Genomic DNA, 19,984 nt, shown 5'->3' with positions numbered 1-19,984 from the left:
AAACTCGTTGACATCGAGCTGACGCACCGGAACCCGGGCACAAACTAGACTAAATATGGAGACAATCCAGCTGACAGATATTGATTGTACTCTAGATTCTGGTACGGATGCGGTGTGGATGAAGGGTGGGATACTATGGTCGTCGGTGACCCGGTGCAGGGTAGGTGCTGTGGGGTTGCATGTGATCGTAAAGTTTGATCGTAAAATTATACGGAAATGACTTTCGACAGTTAATTAAATAAAACCTTGTATTCGTGGTGGGGAAGTGTGTGTGTAGAACGAGAACATGGTTACTATTTAGCAGTTACTCAGAAAGGTGTATAAAGGCGAGTTTTGATGCTCGTTCAGAAGTGCTTTGAAATGCGATTGTAAAACGAAATATTACAGTCTTGGACTAAGTTGGAATAATATTTAAGTTTGATTAGAAAAAAGACCCACAACTCAAACGTGTCGTAGGATTGACATGAACATGGACCAATCTACCATTTCTCAATCACCACTCTACCATGGCTGTTCGACGAGAACATAATACATTCCCGAACGATTCTGGAGTATGAAATCGATGCAACGAAAAGTGCAACATTCCCGTCACTGATGATAACACTAACAATTCCCGCCGATGGTTGGTAATGTTGGAGTTAACGCACTCGAGCTCACATCAAAAAACACAACCACGAGTTTAGCGTAAAAGAGAAGTAAAGTTGTAATGTGATTTCCTCGCCCTCTTCCTCCCTCCTCTCAACTGCTTCGTAGTGAGCTGGAATTGGCCAATTTTTGTGGACCAACTTTTGACCGAATTACGCTTCCTCACTTGCGATGCGTAATTATTCAATTTCAGTGTGTCCAGCAATCGGGGCGACCAAACGGAGAAGTGTAGTAAATTTCCATAATCTCCCACCGTGACCATTTCGGTGGCGTTCCCCGGTGTCTCCCCCCCCCATCGGTGACATAGTTAACAAGATGGCAAGATCTTCTGTATCTGTGTGCGTGCGCGTGTGTGTGTGTGGGTCTGTCTGTGCAATTTTGGCTTTTGGTTTAGCCGCCGCCTGCCGCGAAGGATAGGGCGCGCGATGGGGAGAAGAATGTTCATTTATTTTCATTACCATTACACCTCATAATGACTGTTATCGCGTGAAATAATTATCCTAATTAACATAATTCAGTACCATCTTTGGACACGGTGTCTCCGACCAGGGGGAAAGAAGGGTAGGTTGAGGAAGAGAAGGGTGGTGAAAAATAAGAGTAGGTTAGTTTTGAGTTTGAGTTCCCCGACCGAAAGATGATTCAGTTACTGGAGAATGTAATTTAAATTTGTGGTTTTTGAGGATGGGTTTAATGTTTCTTAAGATGACGAGAGGGAAGAGAGATTGTGCTTTAAGAATCACTGGTGCTTGTAAAAAAAACAACACAACTTTTAGTGTTTAAAAAAGACACCTTTGTTGAGCGCGAGTGTTCTAAATGACGTGACTTGGTAAGCTCGGAGCATAATTTGATTGTCATCGCAGCCTACACAAACAATTAATTCAACCGACCCGGCTTTGCAACATCCTTCATTGCAACACTTGCTGTTTGTTGACAGAGTGTATTTGCTTCCCTTTCAACCCTTGTCGGTTGATGCGTGAACAAAAGGAAGCTTCTGGTAATGGTCTCACGACCGTCCCGCGACAAAACGGCTTCCAGAGCAAAAATAAACACTTTAACAGCAGAGCGGAACATCGTCCTGTGTCGGTACGGTCGGCATCGAAAACAGGACACTTCATTAATCTAAAAATACTGCTTAAACGGAACCACGGAAACGGGGTACCGGTCAGCGTGTCAGCCGGTCGACGTGGCAGGCCCCAAAACGAAAGCGCACCGAATTACTCCCATCACCACTGCAGCAGGGGGAAGCTGCATCGAGGGAGGATGGAAGTGCAATTGTGCATCGCAACACAATCCGACAATCTAGAACATCTGCAGAGCGTCCGAATTGTGTGTGTGTGAGTGTGATTACGTATGTTGGCAGCATGTTGTTCGGGGGCGGTTTTCCGCAGCCATCGGCACCCGGTTTGCAGTTTCTTAGCAGCGATTGACCGAAGGGGGAAGGAAATGTTCTATTTATTCCGCACCGTGACGATTGTGAAGGAGGAGGCTTGGTTTTTTCTTCCTCTCGCTGGCTAGAAAAGCTTTTTCTTTTGCTCCTTTTTCTTTTTATTCGTCTTGCTTTTCCCTCAGCTTCACAGGCACTATTGATAGAGACGATATAAGCGGCACATTGAGGCCATGTATGAGGCCATGATTTAGTTTTATCGCACCAGAAGATGGAGGTCGTTTGGTGGATGGTGCTCGAAAGGCAGTGAAAAATCGACCTAAATTTTCACTCCATCTCGCTCCATCTTTCTCCTCCTTCTCCATGAACAGGATAGTACAATCGGCAGCCTTTTCGGTACTTTACTTTCTTAGCAGTTCTATTGAAGGTTTTTCTTATCCAAACCCTCTCATTTTACCTTTTTCCCTTCTTTCATCCCAGAACTGAAGACAGTTTGGTTCGACTTTTTATTGGGCTTAGTACACCCCCTGCCTAAGTAGTGTGCATCGGTGTGTACGAGTGTGTGTGTGTATGTGTGTTTGCTAAATTTTTTCACCCTTCATCTTCTTCCTAAAAGAAAAGAAAGCACTCTTCAGGCCTCGACTTTCCACCATCTCGAGCACTCGCACTTCCTTTCTATCAGCCTTTTTTTTGCACCATTCGTCTGCCACTCATCGGGCTGGTTCCATTTTTCATCTCACCAATCAAGCAATTCACGGCTTTCCACGCGGCTTTCGGTGGGTAAGGCTGGTGTGTTGCGTGTTTGTGTGCGCAGCGGTACGGATTGTTTGGATTTGTGTTGGTGGTTATCGTTTATCATTGTGCCTAGAGAGTAACGTGGGTTTAAAAACGCACTGGATGGGGGGTTTTTGAAAAGAAGTGTATAAAAATGTCGTCCTTTTTTCCCCGCTCAGTGTACATTTTGCGATGAGGTTTTGTGTTCGGTTAAAGGAATGTTTCCTTGCCACAGGGGCAGAAGAGCGTTCGGAAGTGATGTGCCGTCCGGAAGACTTCCTGCCTAACCGTACTTCGCGTAAAGTGTGGCAAATTAAATCGCTTCCCATCGTTCTTGTGCTGCTGCATTCGAGGCAAAGCTTTTTTTATGGTTCGGAAAAAAATAATGAAAAGGAAGTATACTGGTGCAATGACACACACACACATACCGCGTCGTTCCGTGAAGCACTATTGATAGAAATGATTAAGGAAGTTTGGCGGAGGAGAACAAGAAAAAAAAACTTTCCCACCGCAATAAATTGCCTCTATCGAAGAGACGAGGGCCCATGTTTTCAATTTCGTTCCACTTCCGTTCTTGACGTCGTACCCGGGTTATGACAATCGATAGTAGTTTCGCGAAGGAAAACCCCCCCGGAAACCCTTTTCCCATCTATTCTGCTTTTCCTCCCGTTTGTTTGTTCACAAAGAGCAATTTTCACTATTCGTCGATCGTATTCCGCCGCCGCCGCAAGCCGAGGGTGAAAATAAAATTCCCTATAAAGTATCCTTTAACAGGGCCAATTTATCTGAGGTGAAACTGCTACAAACAATGTTCGAGAAGAGTATGTGTGTATGCCTGTATCCACCCTTCCCAAGACGTGTTAGTGTAAAATATATTTCCCACTCAGTTGCTCCAATTGGTAAGCGTCGTTAAAGAGAATAATTTCGAAAGTTTGCAAACGTTTTGCCCGCAAGCAGCACGGTGGCGAAGAAAACAAACAGCGCACAGGCAGGGCAAGTGAATTGTTATCGGGAAAAACGGAACCCTTGCAGCCGACGCTGCGCGCCCTGCGGTTGGGCGGGCAAAGGCTGCTGAAAAAGAAGTTTTGGTGAAAGTTTAAAACATGTTTGTCTTGACGGGAAACACACAGGAAGTGTCGGGACAGATGGGGTTTTGCTGGAAAGTGCCGTGTGTGTGTGTGGAGGTGTAAAAAATCGGGAGGTGGGAAAAGGTCCTCCCAGCAAGCAAGCGGGAAGTGCATGCGATTTTGACAAAAGGGTGGTGAAATAAATGTATCTTCGCGGAACAGCCAATTATTGTTTGCTGCTCGTTAACTTTCGGTCCAAGTTTTCGCGTACGGTTTCATCTCGATTCGGTTCAGGTGTGTGCATGTGTGTGTGGGTGAGAAAGTTTTTCGCCGTCGGGCTGTGGGGGGAGATGTCATTGTTGGAAGGAAATTCAATCATTTACTTACAAGATGGTTCGATGATGCAAAGGAAGAATAAAGGCAAGAAGAATTGTTACAAAGTGAAAGAACAAAATGGAGTACAAAATATTTGAAAAAAAAAACGAGTTTGAATACGTTTGCGTAAAATTCAACGACAACACAGCGCGCAACATAAATCTTTCATCAAAACCTTTCAACCGGGGATAGCATGCAGATGATTTAAAAACTTCTTGCGCAGCAGCTTCTCGAGAGCGCGCAAAGTAAACTTCATTCAAAGTATCACTTAGCCAAACTTGCCGAACCACAATCATTTGCAGCCTCCGTCCCAGCCGCCAACGGGCACCTTCCCGGGCCCGCCTTCCCCCGGCTGACACTGTCATCTGACAGGGCTGCCTTGGCTTGCACTCTCGCGCGCCGAGACAAGCTGGGTGTAATGGTCGCCCCGTGAGTCGGGTTGTACGTAGGTGAAGTTCTCTTTCGTGTGCAAACTGATTGCACCATTATTTATGAGTGTAATAAAAATTAACTTTCCATCCGTCGAAAAGTTCCCATGGCTGCAGCGTTGCCCGCGCTTGTGCTGGGGTGGGGAGGAGTCGTGGCGCACAAGTCGTGCTCTAGTTATGCTGCCAAGCGCCAAGCGAATGTGCACGCCTACCTGTGGAGGATGCACGCGAAAGATGCAGCACAAAACGGAAGGGTGAGGGATTTTTTCTCGCTTACCCACACCACAAGCAATGAGAGAGGATGGTTCGGGAAGGAGGGAGATGAAGTGGTGAATGGTGGCGATGGAGGGAGCTATTTAAATGGTCGCCATTAATTTTGCTACAACCACTTTTTTATTGATTTTAAATCCTTACAAGAAGCTTCGCTCTGCCGCTTCTGTATGTGTAAGAGAGTCGTTCTGTTGGGTCGAAATTTGAGAATGGCATTTTGTTACCAGAACGAGAAGTTAGTTTACTTGCAGTGAAACTTTTATGTTCAGTGTTTTGTAAAATATTTTAATTGGTTATTGCGAGTATTGCGCAAAACAGAAACAGCAATCGTTTATCAACAATTTTATGAAATTCAACACCATTTTGCTCAATAAACCGCAAATTAATTTCGTGATGGCACAAAAAAACTAATCAACATATGTTTCACTTTAAGTGTGTGTGTGTGTGCAATTATTACACATCACACAGAATTCCAATTAATGAGAGTAGGTTTTACACACTCAGCGCTACGGGCACACTTAAGGATTGTCTCTCTCTATTGAAGCGTTCCCATGCGCTTCCAGCCAACGCTGGTGACACGATGCAATCTCATTACCGCGGTTTCATTAGGTAGGAATATTAAATTTTATGCATCTCGTCGAATAGCACACTGCAACACATACACACACACACCACAACCCGTATGGGAAGATGTTGCTGCATCAGCAGTGTGGAGCGTGTCGGGCAGTATTTTAGGTAAAGTGGCTACTTGCAACAAACCATTAAAATATGAAGGATTTTATTTATGAACAATACGGTTAAAAGGATTTCGGTTATTGTTGTGTGTTGGTTGTTAAAGTGACTGCAGTTATCTGCAGTAGTAAAAGTGCTGGTAAAATCATGCTTGCGATGGTCTTATATAAATGCTTACAGCACATGTGACAAGTATATTTTTGATAAAAAAATTTCGTCTCTCTCACCATCAAATCATGTGAATAATGAAGTTTTATATAAATCTTATAGACATTGAAACATTCAATAGTTTTATCCCTGAACATTCGAATGGACTGCTACAATTTTCCAATTTTCAGCAGTGTTGTTATTTTCCAGCGCCAACCACGTGCGTATGTTTGGATTAATTAGCCAATGTGCGTGAAATATGTCCCCCTCTGGTGCGTTTCAATGCAATGGAAAATTGCGTTGAAAATACTCGACTGGTTGGCTGACCAAAAAACATCACAACCTTCCCCATGAATGCTTGTTGGCACATTGGCACATTGGCCGTTCGAAGTATTGAGGGTAATTAATGAATGTGATAAATTATCCCTAGTGACCTCCATTCTTTGCACCCAGATCTTCGTGCTAGTGCACTCCAAAAAAGGTTTGTGGAAATTATTGGTGTGTCTTTTGACGAGATGCGGTGCGTGAGCTCGGCTTCGCTGACGATTCGATGACGCTTTCAGTGACAGAAGGGCTTCTCTTCTCATACTGTTTAATTTCGTACGACGAGGGCACCGGTGCAGCAACGTAACGGGGTGATAAATTTCAATCTCACGCCTGCCGCACGGTTAGTGATTATGCATTTGTTGCACTGATCGAGCAGAAGGGTCTTCACCCTTCACCCATGAAGCGCGGATAGGGCAGCTACACTTATTGGAGCATATGATATTAGATCCTCTCGATCCCTCAATCGGCTTAAGGGAGCACAAAGCTAATCACACCCAGATCGCGACAGAAGGCATAAGGCCCCGTACGCCCCCTCTGTCTGAACCGGTGCAGATCGTAACAATTTATCGTGCAAGCACACCGGGAGCGCGTTAAAATCATCCGACATCATTATCGTGCCGATTGTTTATGTGCCATTTTCAATGAGCAAAGGAACGCTTGAGCGGGCAAAGGGTAACAACACATGGTGCCTGGTGAGTTTGATGAATTTATGATGCCGATGCTGCTTGTTAGTCGATTTGTTTTGACGAACGTAAATACTGGTGTGAGGTGCTTCGGGGCGGGATGGGCTCATAATCGTGGCAGGTTGACAAATTAGAATGCATTTTATTATGCCGGCAGAAGAGTTTTATGCATTTCGGTGCAGGCTTAGTTAGGATAATTACGTGCACGAGCGAACTGGAAGAGAAAGCGAGGCAATATTTTGTTTTATTTTTGTATCTTTGCCTTTGAGTATTTTAGAGTGAGCTAAATTATTACCAAATAAGGCCGGAAAAAACTCGCTGAGATTGTTAAATCTTGCATGATCCCAGATTAATCTATGCTTAGTCGACATTTAACTGTTATGTTTTTAATTTCTCTTTAAGTAATAAAGGTTCTGTTAGTATAGTTCTGTATTCAAACACATCTCCAAAGAGAAGAACTCACTTTGGTAACTCATTTTCTCCGCCTGTTCCCCTACCAATTGCATAAAAGTAGCTCAAATCTCTTGCACAAAACACAACTCACATTTATGCTGTTCTCCGCTCATCGCACAGCATAAAATTCTATGCTGCGCTCAGTTCTATGCTCTCTCTTTCTCTCTATCCCACTCTCCCCGTGATTTGGAGAGCGTGGTAGGCATGTTGTCACGCTCTCCGCATGCTCTCGGACCATCGATGCTGCGTTTATGCAACATACGATCCGGTCAAACAAACCTGCCGTCCGCTCTCCCGCCTGGCCTGGCAGCAACGGTTGTCACATTGGAACGGTCGGGCATTCGGGGGCAGTTCGGGCACCGTTCTGTACCGACGAGCCGAACCGAGTGGGCTGAAGCTTTCGAGGACTTTCGGCCCCAATGCTCGGGACGGTACGCGCCATTCGTACGCGGGACTTCGTGCCATCGGTATCGGGATTTGGCCAGCAGCCGTGTGTCACAGCAGACCAGCTCTGTTCACGTGCGTGTGAACGTGTATGTGTGCATAGCTAAGGTGGGTGCATGTGCATATGAGTCTCTGTGTGTGAGTGTGGTATGTGCGCCAGTGAATTTGACAGTAGCGCACATTACCGTTGCTAATCTGTGATTGTGATCGAATAATGGATGAAGAAGGCAATCAATTAAGTTCACTAAGAACGTGCATCGGTTCACTTAATGGGGCGGTTGTGGTTTGTGTGTGAATCTTCCCCGAATCAGATACAAACCGGTCAATCGACTTGCAGTGATTGTGCAACGGGTCGAGCCCCTCGAAAGAAGCAATCAAACCACCGACCACGTGAAACGAAGCAAATGGGCTAACTTATGCATTATTAAACTCTATTCCAAGTGGTACGGTTCGATTGCAGTGCCTGCGCGCATAAATCTTGCTGGACGTTCATCATTCAAGGAAGATACCCTCGCCAGTATGGCGCATTACAGCAAAACAGAATAATCGAGTGTCTCGTAAAGGATAATGCGTTTGAAATGAAATGAAGCCATGACTTTTGCCCGGTTCCCGTCCAAAACGAAGCAGCACCAATTTCCATAAGCCTTTGCGTGGCCAGTGACCATAAAATAACCAAGTGTCTAATGTCCTTTCGGAATGGCTTTGCGCCCTTTTGCTGTCCAATTCTCTTAAGTAGCTCTTTCCTCTATTTCACCTTTCAGGTTCCCTATCGTAGTCGAAACTAGTGACCTTAGCGTCAGTGCGAAGTGCGAAAAAACGGTGGAGTTTAAGTGAGTGCCAGTGTGTCATAGGCTGACAGGCTAAGCGTTGGCGAAATTTGCAAGCGACTCGCGGTGCGCTGATCCGTTTGATCGATACTAGCGAGCAAAGCTCGTCATTAACAGGATAATCTGGCGCAAGCAGGCGGGCGTCGCAGGTAATTTGAATGAATTTCCCGGTCGCCTAGTAGCGATTCGGCTGAGAGTTTGTCGTGTGCATGTGTGCGTCAGTGACCGTTGCGGGGATGCGTTGCGTAGCGCACTAATTTAATTAGTGAGTTTGTTCGGGTGGCCGTGCTTCAAGTCTGTTGACGGTGGAAGAAAATTTGGAAGCGATAAAGTTGTGATTTTTCCTGATTTGTGTTGGTTTAAAGTGAATGTTTGTGCAGAAAAAGTGAAAAGTGTCCATCACGTTCCTTTGATTGAAACGCTTAAGTTGCGCATAAAATAATCTTGACGCGTTGTATTAAAGCCAAGTGTAAGTTGCTGGAGTAAATTAAAGCAAAAAGAAAAACATAAAACACAAGCAAGTGAAAAGCCATTGCCTAAAAGAAGCGGATAAAGTGATAAAGCGACAAAAGAATATTCAGCAAAAGAAATCATAATAAAACACAGTACGAAAACGATAGCAAAAAAAAAAACGAAACAATTACAAAACCGAGAAGCGTTCAGCAGCAAAGGCAACCGAAAAGAAAAGGATTACTTGAAAATATTATTCTTTCATCAGTCGGAAAGTGTAGCAAAAGCAGCAGCAGCAGCAACGGCAGTGTAGCAGCACCAACGGCAGCAAAGGATAATAAATCTCTTCCCTTTTTTTCGCACTCCTCGAGCGCGAAGCTTGTCGGGTTGGTGGTTTAACGGTTCCTCGGTTACTCGGCCACTTGGCTCAGTAGTGATTCTTTTCCCATTTACATCCTTGCGTTTGGGTGTACCAGTGTGAGTGTGTCCTAAGTGTGTGTGTGTGTGAGTGAGAGTGTTTCTTCGTGGTGTTTCGTGGTGTCCATCCGTGCAGAGGAAAACGCCGTTGCTGGATCTGATTTTCGTCGCTTGGGATTAAAGCAAACACCGCGCAGGCTACCAAGGCCTCTATAATGATTGTGTAAGTAGGATGCATAAAATATGGTAACGAATGGTTACATGGCGCTTTTGTGGTGGAGAAACGAAGGACGCTTTGTCTGGCTGGCGGATTGTTAGGAATTATGTAAGATGAGCATTTTACGCGCCATTCAATTAATGTCTTTTGTCGTTTATGAAATTAAAATGGGATCATCTTTATTTAACTAATGAAGGAAATAATTTTACTGTTATTGTAGGTTTTACTTTGTTACAATACAACATAAACCTGTTACTAGGTGCAACCGAATTGTTAAGATACAGCAATTAGATACCGAAAACCTTCTATTGAGCACTAACATTCTGAGCAGAACGAGAAAGTCCTTTGGCTCGTTTGAGTTCGCAGAACTGTTATCATAACCAACGTCAACGCCATTTGGATCCAAAGATTATACCACTTGCAGCATCTTCCCAGGGGATCGAGGTGTGAAGCGCAGCTTAAGTCATTAAGTGGTGGCAGAGTCTGCAATATCGCAACAATAAAAGAATCCTGCCACTGCAACAGCTCTCGAACGATGTCGAAGCAATATCATATGAACCACGTAACAGCTTCGCCCCAGCTCCCACCGAATGACTTCATTGCGTCGTACAGTAGAACCCTTTTTCGCAATACTATCCCCTTCACTATCGCCCTCTAATGGGACATTGAGAGATGTACTCAAATGAAATGGGAATTTGGTCGACCACTTGGCTTCTGGTGGCCGAGTACCGATCGCGCGCGCGGCTCGGTCGGACGTGAAGACTCGCTTCAATTAACGGCCCAAGAAATAACCCAACCCCGACCAAATCTCCCTCTGTCGACAAGTGTTGTCGAAGCGTGCGCTTATTCCCCAGCCACGGCACGGACAACGAACTGTCGATGAAGGACATCTGCTTCGGCCGGTCGTCCGTGGGACCTCTGGTCGCAACACGGCGCCAAAAACACTTGCTGGGCCGAGAGTTCCCCAAGGAGCATAGTTTGCCGATGAAGTGGCACCGTCCCCTTCCCATGTGTCCGCTGTTCCTGCCTTTCGGCACTTGAAACAAAAGTGATGTTTTCACTTCATTTCGAACGCCCCTCGAGAATGGGAGTCCCATCGGAACAACGGTATTTGGCTTCGCTTTGTGGCAATGGCAAGTTTTGGGTTGGTGGAGCTTTGCAAAAGAAATTGATAATCTATTCTATGTTCGTGTGTTTTTCGTCTGTTTTTTTGGTGATTCTCAAAGGTTTTCTGTGGTACAGCGTGTGTACATAGGTTCCTTTGGGAGGAACTCTTCCATTTACGAATCACTAAAGGTACCAGCATCAGCCAGACAATAGTTCAGAAGCTCCGAGGAAAAAATAACGTCCTCTCGCGCTTGCAATGTGTTTTTTTCTCCTTTCTCCGGAGCTCCACACTCCACCGGGAGTTCCGAGAGCGGTGGAACTGCAGCAATTGAATTTTTCGGCTTCACGTACACCGGTAAAAGTCCTCGGCGCGAGTCCACCGCAACCCAGTTTGGCACTAATGTGCGACTCAAATTTATTACTCGGTAATTGATATTACCGGCCAACAGAGATAGCAAAGGCACGAGGAAGCGGTGGTAGAGTGGCCGAATGTCCGGAAAATTTGTAGCACTTTGCACGGTACGCAAACAGACCGCCGCATTGGAACGGTTCGCTCCAATCTTCCGTCGGTGCAGTCGGAAAACTGCGAGATTGTGGGACAAAGTTTTTGTTTCCCAATTTAAAAACATTCGCGTTCTCAAGCCTTCACGGTAATCCACCATGCTTGAGTTGGTGTGTGTGTTTTTTGTATGATCTTTTGTTTGAATGCGAGAGTGAGTCAAAGGGAGAAAGGATGGTGATAAAATGAGCGGAAAGTGCCACGTGCCGTCGCTGAGATCGTGGAAACAAGGGTAACGAAAAGTTTGATATCGTATGGAGCGGTGAGATGAAAGCGGTTAGGGTAATCGAGTCTAGTATGAAACGTAAATTTGCTCCTAGCCCAAGAGTTTTTTTGTGTTGATGTTTCAGGCATCGGTATGGGCCTGCAAATGGTAGGAAAAGTTTGTTTTATTGTGCGAGGCATTACGAGGGGTTAACAAACATTAAGAGAAAGGTTCATATCGTTGGAAGCAGAATGAAAGATCGCTACAATTCAGCTGAGGATGTTTGTACACTTTCACAACTATAAGGTCTATCAACTATCTCTGACAAAGAGCAACAAAGACGCGAGATTCTGTTCTGGCCTGTAAATCTTGTCAAAAAGGGTTAATTTTCTAAGGCTCCATTCAACCCAGAAAGCAACTAAGCTACCAACGTTCTGGGCTCTTTTTCAGCATCATTAAACAATCGTAAAAAATGAAAGCTTCGATCGAAAGCAGAGCAAGACTGCGAGACTCTTGAGCCGATAAATCAACGGGTCGATAAGATGCAATCATCCGCACCGTTCCACCGTACCGGTCAACAAAGCGTACGATCGTGGCGCATTTAGACAACAGCAACCTCCACGGCCGGCGGTCTGGAAGCCCATTTATCAGTTCATTATTGTACACACTTGGAAACTGTGATGGGGCAATTACATTTAAATTCATTGCATCTAAATAATTGAGCAGCCAGAGTCTCGGGCCGTTGTGGCCAGCCTTCCAGGCAGCGCTCGAGGGCCCTCGACTTTCGCATCATTTATTTTGTAGCACTAGACCAGCGCACTTAGAGCGCAGGTAGAGGGTTGTGTGCTGTGTTCGGGCGCCTTTTAGCGCCAACTAGACACGGATGGTACACTTTCTTCGCTCTTCCCGTGCTGCTTCTTGCAGCTTAGGCGAGAGTTAAGATTGGTGGTGGTTGGTGGCCAGTTGAAAATGAGGCGAAAGGCGCTAGTGAGTTATGGCCTCACGAGCAGTTCGACATCCGCGCACTGGTCCAAAACAATTCTCTGGACGACTCACTCGCACACTGCACACTGCTCCCAGGGCTTAGCAGAGGTCAGCTGCAACTGTGTTCGTTGCGGTAAACGGGTGAAGCGAAAAGTTGCTCCGTACCGAAACCGGTAGATCGCAATCCTTAGTAAGGCATCCTGCTAGCAAAGCTGCTGGGGGGCGAACTGGAAAGCGGGCAAGCACTATTAGCAAACGCTTTGTTTCTGCTTAGAGTGGTGTGTGGCTGTGTTTTTGGACTTTTGGGCCCGGGTGGTAGTTTATTAGATCGTTTATTAAATGGCCAAAAGCGTTGTTGGCCGCGGTTGAGCTGGAAAACAACGAGCCTGGGGTGAACACGATCCAAGCCAACCGAGGAAGGGATGGGCTGGGAGGGAGCAAGCGTCCTGCGGGTTGAAAATTGAATTCTCACCTTTGTTGTAGTGGGCAGCTGGTACGGTTTGGTTGTTGGGAGATGGAAACGAATGGAATGGCCAGACGAGAGAAAGAATTTGGCAGTCCAAACCGCTGAACGGACGTTTAATTCGCTTTTTGTTGTTGGGAGAAGCTGGTCGGGCTGTTGGCATGGGCGATTAAATACCCGGACGGGAGTTTTAACGTCAGCTTGGAGAAATGGAATTTTCGAGACTGTTGAATTGAACATCGCGGGCGAACTTCATTATTAAACGGTTGAAATCATTCTTCTAATGGCGTTGGAGGGAGGGCCCGGATATTATTTGCGTTTAATTTTAATTAAACGGTTTCGCTGGAGGTGGTCAAAATTAAATGAAAGCTCTTTATTGTGATTGATTTTAGGTAACTTTTCAGTGAACGGTAGCGTTCAGGAGAAACGCTTTCCACCTAACATGGGTCTTCACTTTCGTTTGACTTTCACAGTACATCCAAGCTAACGATTTCAAGCACGGCGTTTCATGCTTGTATCTACCGTGATTTGGAATTTATTGAGCGTACCAACCGGTGGCCAATTTGTGGGTGGGCGCAATCCTTCCAAACAGTCTTCTCTTGTAATCCCGTTTAAATTTCAAAATAACGATCGAATTACTACACCCAACCGGCCAGACTATCCCCTTCGCCGCTGCCTCTGGGGCAAAGTAAAACAAGCGCCATCCCACCGGCGCAACGCTCGGTCGTAAATTATCAGCTGAGCTTTGGTACCTTTTAGCGGGAGTATTCCACTAAACCGTAACTTCACTTACCAACCGCCCAAACAAACGGAGATCCTTGGCTTGCTTGCTGGTGCTGCCGATTCGCGCTAACGGGCGTCTGTAGTTTGCGATTTGCGAGCGGTACGATGCAGCGAAACCGAACTCTGCTCCGCACAGCGATTGTGGAGGCTTGCCGCGTGCTGGCAAAATCTGGAAGACCGCGTACCCCAAACATTCGCAGACACACGTATCGACAAACCAACCTGTGCTGGGTCGTGGGTTGATACGATACCTTGGAAAAACACTTTCTAGCGCACCGAAATCGGATGTCGGAAGTCCAAAAGTACACGTTTATGACATGCGGAAAATCAATATTTGCGCGCTCATCATGTGCCTGGGTTGGCTGGGAAGCAGCCGGAGTCCGTGGGCGATTGTGAAAAGGTACGGCAGACGGTGTTTTGATTTCGTTCTGTCTGAAATGGCTAAAGGCTCCGCCGTGAGCGTAGTCAGGTCGGGTGTACCACTGCGGATCGTGGCTGCGGTTAGTCTACCTTTCCCGGCAGGATCCGGGCAGACGTTCACCCGGATTGGGTACGGATTTGAAATCGAATCCCGACGACGATGTAACATCCTTTCCTCCTGTCCATCCCGTGACAACCCGTTGGGAGGGGGATGACGGGGGGCTTAAGTAAATTTATAGTCGCAAGTTAATTGGCACGAATAAAGTTTGCCAGCAGGCGGAAGAATGGGAGTGTCGGAGGAGTTGAGGCGAGTGGGGCGCACTTTTTGTTGTTCCTGTTTCGACAGTTGTTCCTTCCATTTCGATCGAAACAGGAAGTGGTGTGTGTGTGTGGTGAGGCGATGGCAATCGTAAATCGGTAATGTAAATGGGAACGGGAGCGTAAGGCAAAAGACTACAATATTGCTTCCTTTTGCAGTAATGGCTGATTGCTTTTTCGGATTCGGAGTCGGATTCCGATTTGTTCGATTGGTGGTTTGGTGGAGGGTGAAATACATTTAGCATGTTTCGACCAGCCGATTTCGCGTTACGAGGTGAATGTTTTTGGGGTGCAAATGTGTCCGATTGAAGTGTTTGCTTTAAAGGGATTGCAATTGTATTGGGGGTCATTTTCATGTTGGTCTGGTTGATAACGAGTATCGGAGGATAGAAAAGGTGTATTTACTAGAAGATTTCATAAATTCACATTAGTAAATGTAATATTACAATGCAATTGGAAATTGAAAAGAAAGAAAACAGAATGTTCCAATTGGATACTGCATTACACTTTAAGCATTGTTCTTAAAAGTCAGAGCAGAAATTAATAGTACAAGTTTAAAGAGAAAGAGAGATGATTAGACCAGAAGACTATCACTCTAAAAACAAAGTCCCACATTTGATTGGATATGGAATAGATTCCGAATCTTTCCCACTTGAAACGCGCCGCATAGGCAAAGGATAGTGTTTGACCAAATTTGTTCCACCCGAAAGCGATCCTTCCGGTTGTTGCCATCCTCTCGGTCAATGGCTATCTGATGAAGCCGGATGTATTGCGTCCCGGTCATGTTTGCTTTTCGGCCCTTGGCTTGTTCTGACACGAACGAATCCCGTCGAATGAAGTCCATCCATCCACTGTTGGGTGATGATAGCCCTAGACCACCTACAAAAAACCACTGCTCAACCACGCAAAACACAAATCACGGTCCATTCGCGTGCGAAAATCATTCACGAATAATGGGCCGAACAACTGCATCGTTCAATCGGCGATTTCCATCTCACGTTTGACCTGCAGCTGAAGCTGCAATGATTGCATCGGCAGCGTCATCACTGGCGCGCGAACGGACAATGATTTACGCTGGGATGCATTTTGGTGCACTTGATCAACCACTCTGACGTCTCCTCGTTTTGCAGTGAAGTTTCAATTTTACTTGTTAGTTCTGGTTCAGTGTGTGCATGTGTCCTGCTCTCCGTGCTCAAAGTGTATGTCTTCTTCGTAAGAACAAGGGGGACAGGATGCAAAAAAAGTCAAAAATCAACAACGTTTGTGCAAGGCGGAAGCCAACAGAAACCGTTGCCAACAACGACACACACACATACATACACATATGTATACAAGCGAGGCAAACAACCGACAACAGGACTTCACTTCCGGGCTAAAGTCACTGGCCAACTGTTAGTGTAGTATCCCTTTCCATGGCGCCCTTACCCCGTTCGGGTAGGAAAATCGCTGACCACCGGCAATGAACTAAAGCGAAAAGCCCCGAAATTTGTTTAGTTAAAGTGGTCGAACATGGTGGAAGAGATCGTTACGGCTGCAATGCGTCCATACCTCGGCTGCTTCACCCCACACGAAACTTGGGCCGTGGTGATGAATGTGCCCCGGGGTGTATGTTGTTTTTCTTCTCCCTCCCCATTCCCTATCCAGTTGCCCCGTGGGGAGAAGTTTTTGTTTCCTCCACCCAATTCTCTCCACCGTTCAACGCAACGTAAACAGCTCTCGAACAGCTCGCCCGGTCAGTTCGCTGACCAGAATCCAAACTCCAAAACCAACCAACCGACCACGTGTCCCCCGTCCGTTTCGCCTCATGCGCTACCCGTAATGGCTGTCATGTTGTGCACCCGATTTTTTCCTTGGCATCCCTCCAAGCGCAAGAAAACGAACGCCTTTTTTTAATCATCTCAAAGTTTTATCAAGCGCTTCGGTAGTGTGTGTGTGTGAGAGGGATATTTTTTTTAGTGCTTTTGTATTCTGCTTTCCCAAACACTCGAAAGCTTCCAATCGGTGTAAGGATGCGGTGTTCACGACAAACCCTCGCGAACCACGCGCTCTCTTTCTCTCCCTCATTCTCTCTCTCTCTATCGCTCTCTATTGTTTCCTGTCTCAGTTTCAGCTTCTTTTACAAGCTTCAATTGTTCTCGGCTTGATGTTCCTTTCATTTACTCGCTTTTGTAGGGTTTGCCATCATCTTCATCCTGCTCGCTTGCTCATGCTGCGCTAGCACGCAGTCGAAGTTTTTCGCTTCTAGTTTGAAGAAGACTAGAGCAGCAGCGGTAAGAGAGCTTTTGTGGAGCGTTTTTTTTTTCATTTTTCCCTACCACTAGCTTGTGCTCACAGCTTTTCCTCCGTAACTTGATTGAATTTCTATTGGTTATGTATGTGTTTCGCGCGCGCATTTCCACTTATTCTTGCTCATTTCCTCACTTACGCGCATACAATAATACGAAGTTTTCCCTGGCTGGGGTTTTTTTTTGTTCGCACTACGTTGCCGGTATAGTTAGAGTTGTTTTTTTGTATGTAAGCTACTGAGAGACAAGAACACAAAAAAACACAGACTACGAACACACAGTATGCCGGCGCGGAAAATCGTCGTTGACAGTGGGCGCGCCACCACCAGCACGCGGACAAAACGGGAAAAATAGTGTGAGAATTTTCCTTGCCTGCTCTCCTTGCTTCGAGGAAAGGAGAGGAGCGGTGGATGAAAGAGGAGCAAAAAAAAAAAAGGAGCGAGCGAGAGGCGAACAGGGCGGACAGGACAGCGGGAAGGGTTGCGCAAGGACGCGAGTAGCTTTTGGCGTGCCGTGGCGCCACGGCGTCCCGGAGACATAAAGTAGATCGTTACAGACGCGCGTTCGCCCAATCCATGTGAGTGAACTTTTCGCCCAGCTCGAAGCTCGAACTCTCGGTGCGCGACACATTCCCACTGCAGTGGATAAAATGGATCGGAAGAGAGCACGAACGACAAGGGAGGGAACGAGATGGAAGCAGGCGAATAAAAAAAAGGTTATACAAAACCATCCGAAACTGAATCCTATCGGCCGTCAAGCGGGGAAGAATTTGCCATGGCGCGTCGTTTCTCTTCGGGGTGGGACGGGGGATGGATGGGAGCAGTGTGGCCAGTAAAGGGTAAACAGGGGCCGGCAGGGAGGGTGTGGAATGTTGCCGCCGTTGCGGAGATGCAGCAAGCATAAATTTACTCTAGTCGCTCGACTGGAGCTTCCGATGGTTTTCTGTCTGGGCGATGATGGCGGTCCGCCGAGGAAGCGAAAAGCGTACCATAGCCGACATGAACACGCACACACATACACACTCGAAGCGCTGGGTGGCAGGAAAGGCTTTGGGGATTGAGGACTGAAGTTTGGCAATTGGGCAAACGTTGATTTATCCGATAAGGAACCCAAGCGGAGGCAAAGAACGCCAGAACCGATTTGCGTCTCGGTTTTTCGCAAGCAATTGCACTCGTGATGGCGGTACGGCGTTGATAAGGTAAAGGTAAGAGCGGCTGCGCTGCGGTGATTAGGGGAAGACGAGCGGAGGAACGTTACCGACAAACCCATCTGACCTCTATTCGGGCGCTGGAAAATGGAGAGGAGAATGTTTCATCCGTCGTGAGCCAGCAAGAAGGATCGATCGTGGAAGGTGATTGTGTTTTCCCCGGGGCTGGTAAATTTCTTGGGGAATTCAATGTTACTTGTGGTTTGCTGTGAGGCAGGCGAGATGTGTTTGCCTCCTATTCATTGTTTTCTTATCGTCTGAAATCGGAGAAGTGGGACATTTTTCCTGCCTGGCTTATCCTTATCAGTAGGGATGGGAATGCTTTTTTACAAGGAAAACAAACAAGCAAAAACGCTTCATTTTCACTTTGCATGTTCGTCTGGCACACTTTCTCTCTATGTCTGTCTCTCACTCTCTCCCCCCGCCTGGAGTAAAACCGTCATAGTGAGCAGGAAAGCCACCCGACCGGGAAAAGGATTCCCCATTGCGAGACAGCGTCGCAGCGTGGTAGCATCGTAAACATAAAATATCAGTGCGGGATTATGTTTCGCTTTATGACTCAATTGTACAATAAATTTTCGAGCATGATTCTCAGGGCCATGGCGGCCCCACTTTGATGGCGTGCGGACGGGCGCTTTGTCAAGCGGAAATGGGTGGCTGAAGGCGCAAACATACACATACATACAGACCAACAAAAAACAATCCGAGGACGAATCACTTGCAAACGGAGATGTACACGAAAGCGGATACAAATGGTGTCGTGTGCACAGAGTTCGGGAAAACTCAATGTATGCGCGCGTGATTGTGTTGGTGTGGCACAGATAGTGCATATTTGGGATGGAAGGAAAAACCACACAGTATCCCACTCCACCGACTGGGCGAGAACGACACCGACGAGAACAAATTAAAATATACATACGAGCAAACGATAAATATTTTAATGGCAAAGTGTGATGGATTTTACTGCGGTACGAACTGAGCGTATTAAGTGAAACTTTTCGTAATGCTCGTGTACGTGTGTGTGGATGTGTTCTATACCGAAAAGATGGGTTGAACCATTAAATACGCTGCACGACATAAAATGTGTGACAGAAGGAAAAGTGAGTAAATGCTAACCACAAACAAGAGGGAAGCACCGGAGAAGCGTGGAGGAATCTGGATCGTCAATATACTGCCGTAAAGCCGTTAGTAAGCGGCCAGTGGACTGGGAGAGCGCGGGTTGGGATCGCTACGGTTGGTAGGCAGGTAGGATGGGTTTCAAAAATCAATCCGGAAGTGATGAAACAACACTTTTGGCACATTTTTTATTGCCTCCATCTCAGTGAGACGATCGTTTAGCGTTCCGGAGCAACTGTATCACGTGTTGGTATTAAAGAGCGGAATTTGGAAACGATTTGAAACGATTTGTTTCGGTGTGGTAGGGTAGTGCTTGGAAATAGCTTTTTGATTGCCATACAGGGCTCTGTGTAGAGTAGTTGGAGCAAATTTACTCATTAATATATAACTTTATTATTCATTAATTTATATTGACTTTATTTTTCTTTGAAACAAAAGGGAAAGCTCACTGCTAAATTGCACTAGTTTTAAATGATATAACCTATTTGATGAGATTACTATTTGATCATTCAACAACAAAGTGTTGAAAACTGTAATATGCTAATGTTGTCATGATGTGGCATCTTTTTTAAACTCCAACACAAACCCCTAACTAGGCAAAGATCATAAACGATGCGAAACCGCTTTGCATTTGATTCAAAATTCGTTTAAAACTTTTCATCCACCAGCCAGTGACACGTCGATCGCCACCGTCAACTGTGGGAAAATGTAATCATACAAAGCTGTACCAAGCAGTCTGTTTGGTAAAAAAAAGAAACATAATTTCCCCATCAGAAGTTTTCCATTCTCCAGCAGCACTCCTGACTCCCGAGAGGTGTCAACAGCCGTTTGATGTGAGTAAGAGAAAATTGGTCCTTTGATTTTAGTGGTGTAGTTTCCCTCGGAATGGACAATACC

General features: G+C 46.1%; 1 protein-coding gene across 5 annotated transcripts in view; it reads left to right on the top strand.

Moving 5' to 3' along the window:
• The first annotated feature begins 7,714 nt into the window (after positions 1–7,714).
• Positions 7,715–19,984, top strand: part of LOC120900798 (protein madd-4) — a 123,115-nt gene continuing 110,845 nt past the window's right edge. For all 5 annotated transcript variants that reach the window (XM_040308269.1, XM_040308268.1, XM_040308267.1 and 2 more), the window contains exons 1-2: positions 7,715–7,837; positions 8,491–9,646. The gene's annotated coding sequence lies outside the window, so the exon portion shown is untranslated. The remainder of the gene's footprint in view (positions 7,838–8,490; positions 9,647–19,984) is intronic.

Source organism: Anopheles arabiensis, chromosome 3 (genome assembly GCF_016920715.1).
Source record: "Anopheles arabiensis isolate DONGOLA chromosome 3, AaraD3, whole genome shotgun sequence".
Classification (NCBI taxonomy): domain Eukaryota; kingdom Metazoa; phylum Arthropoda; class Insecta; order Diptera; family Culicidae; genus Anopheles; species Anopheles arabiensis.
The sequence above is the reverse complement of the archived record's forward strand: the minus strand, read 5'-3'. Positions and strand labels throughout refer to the sequence as shown.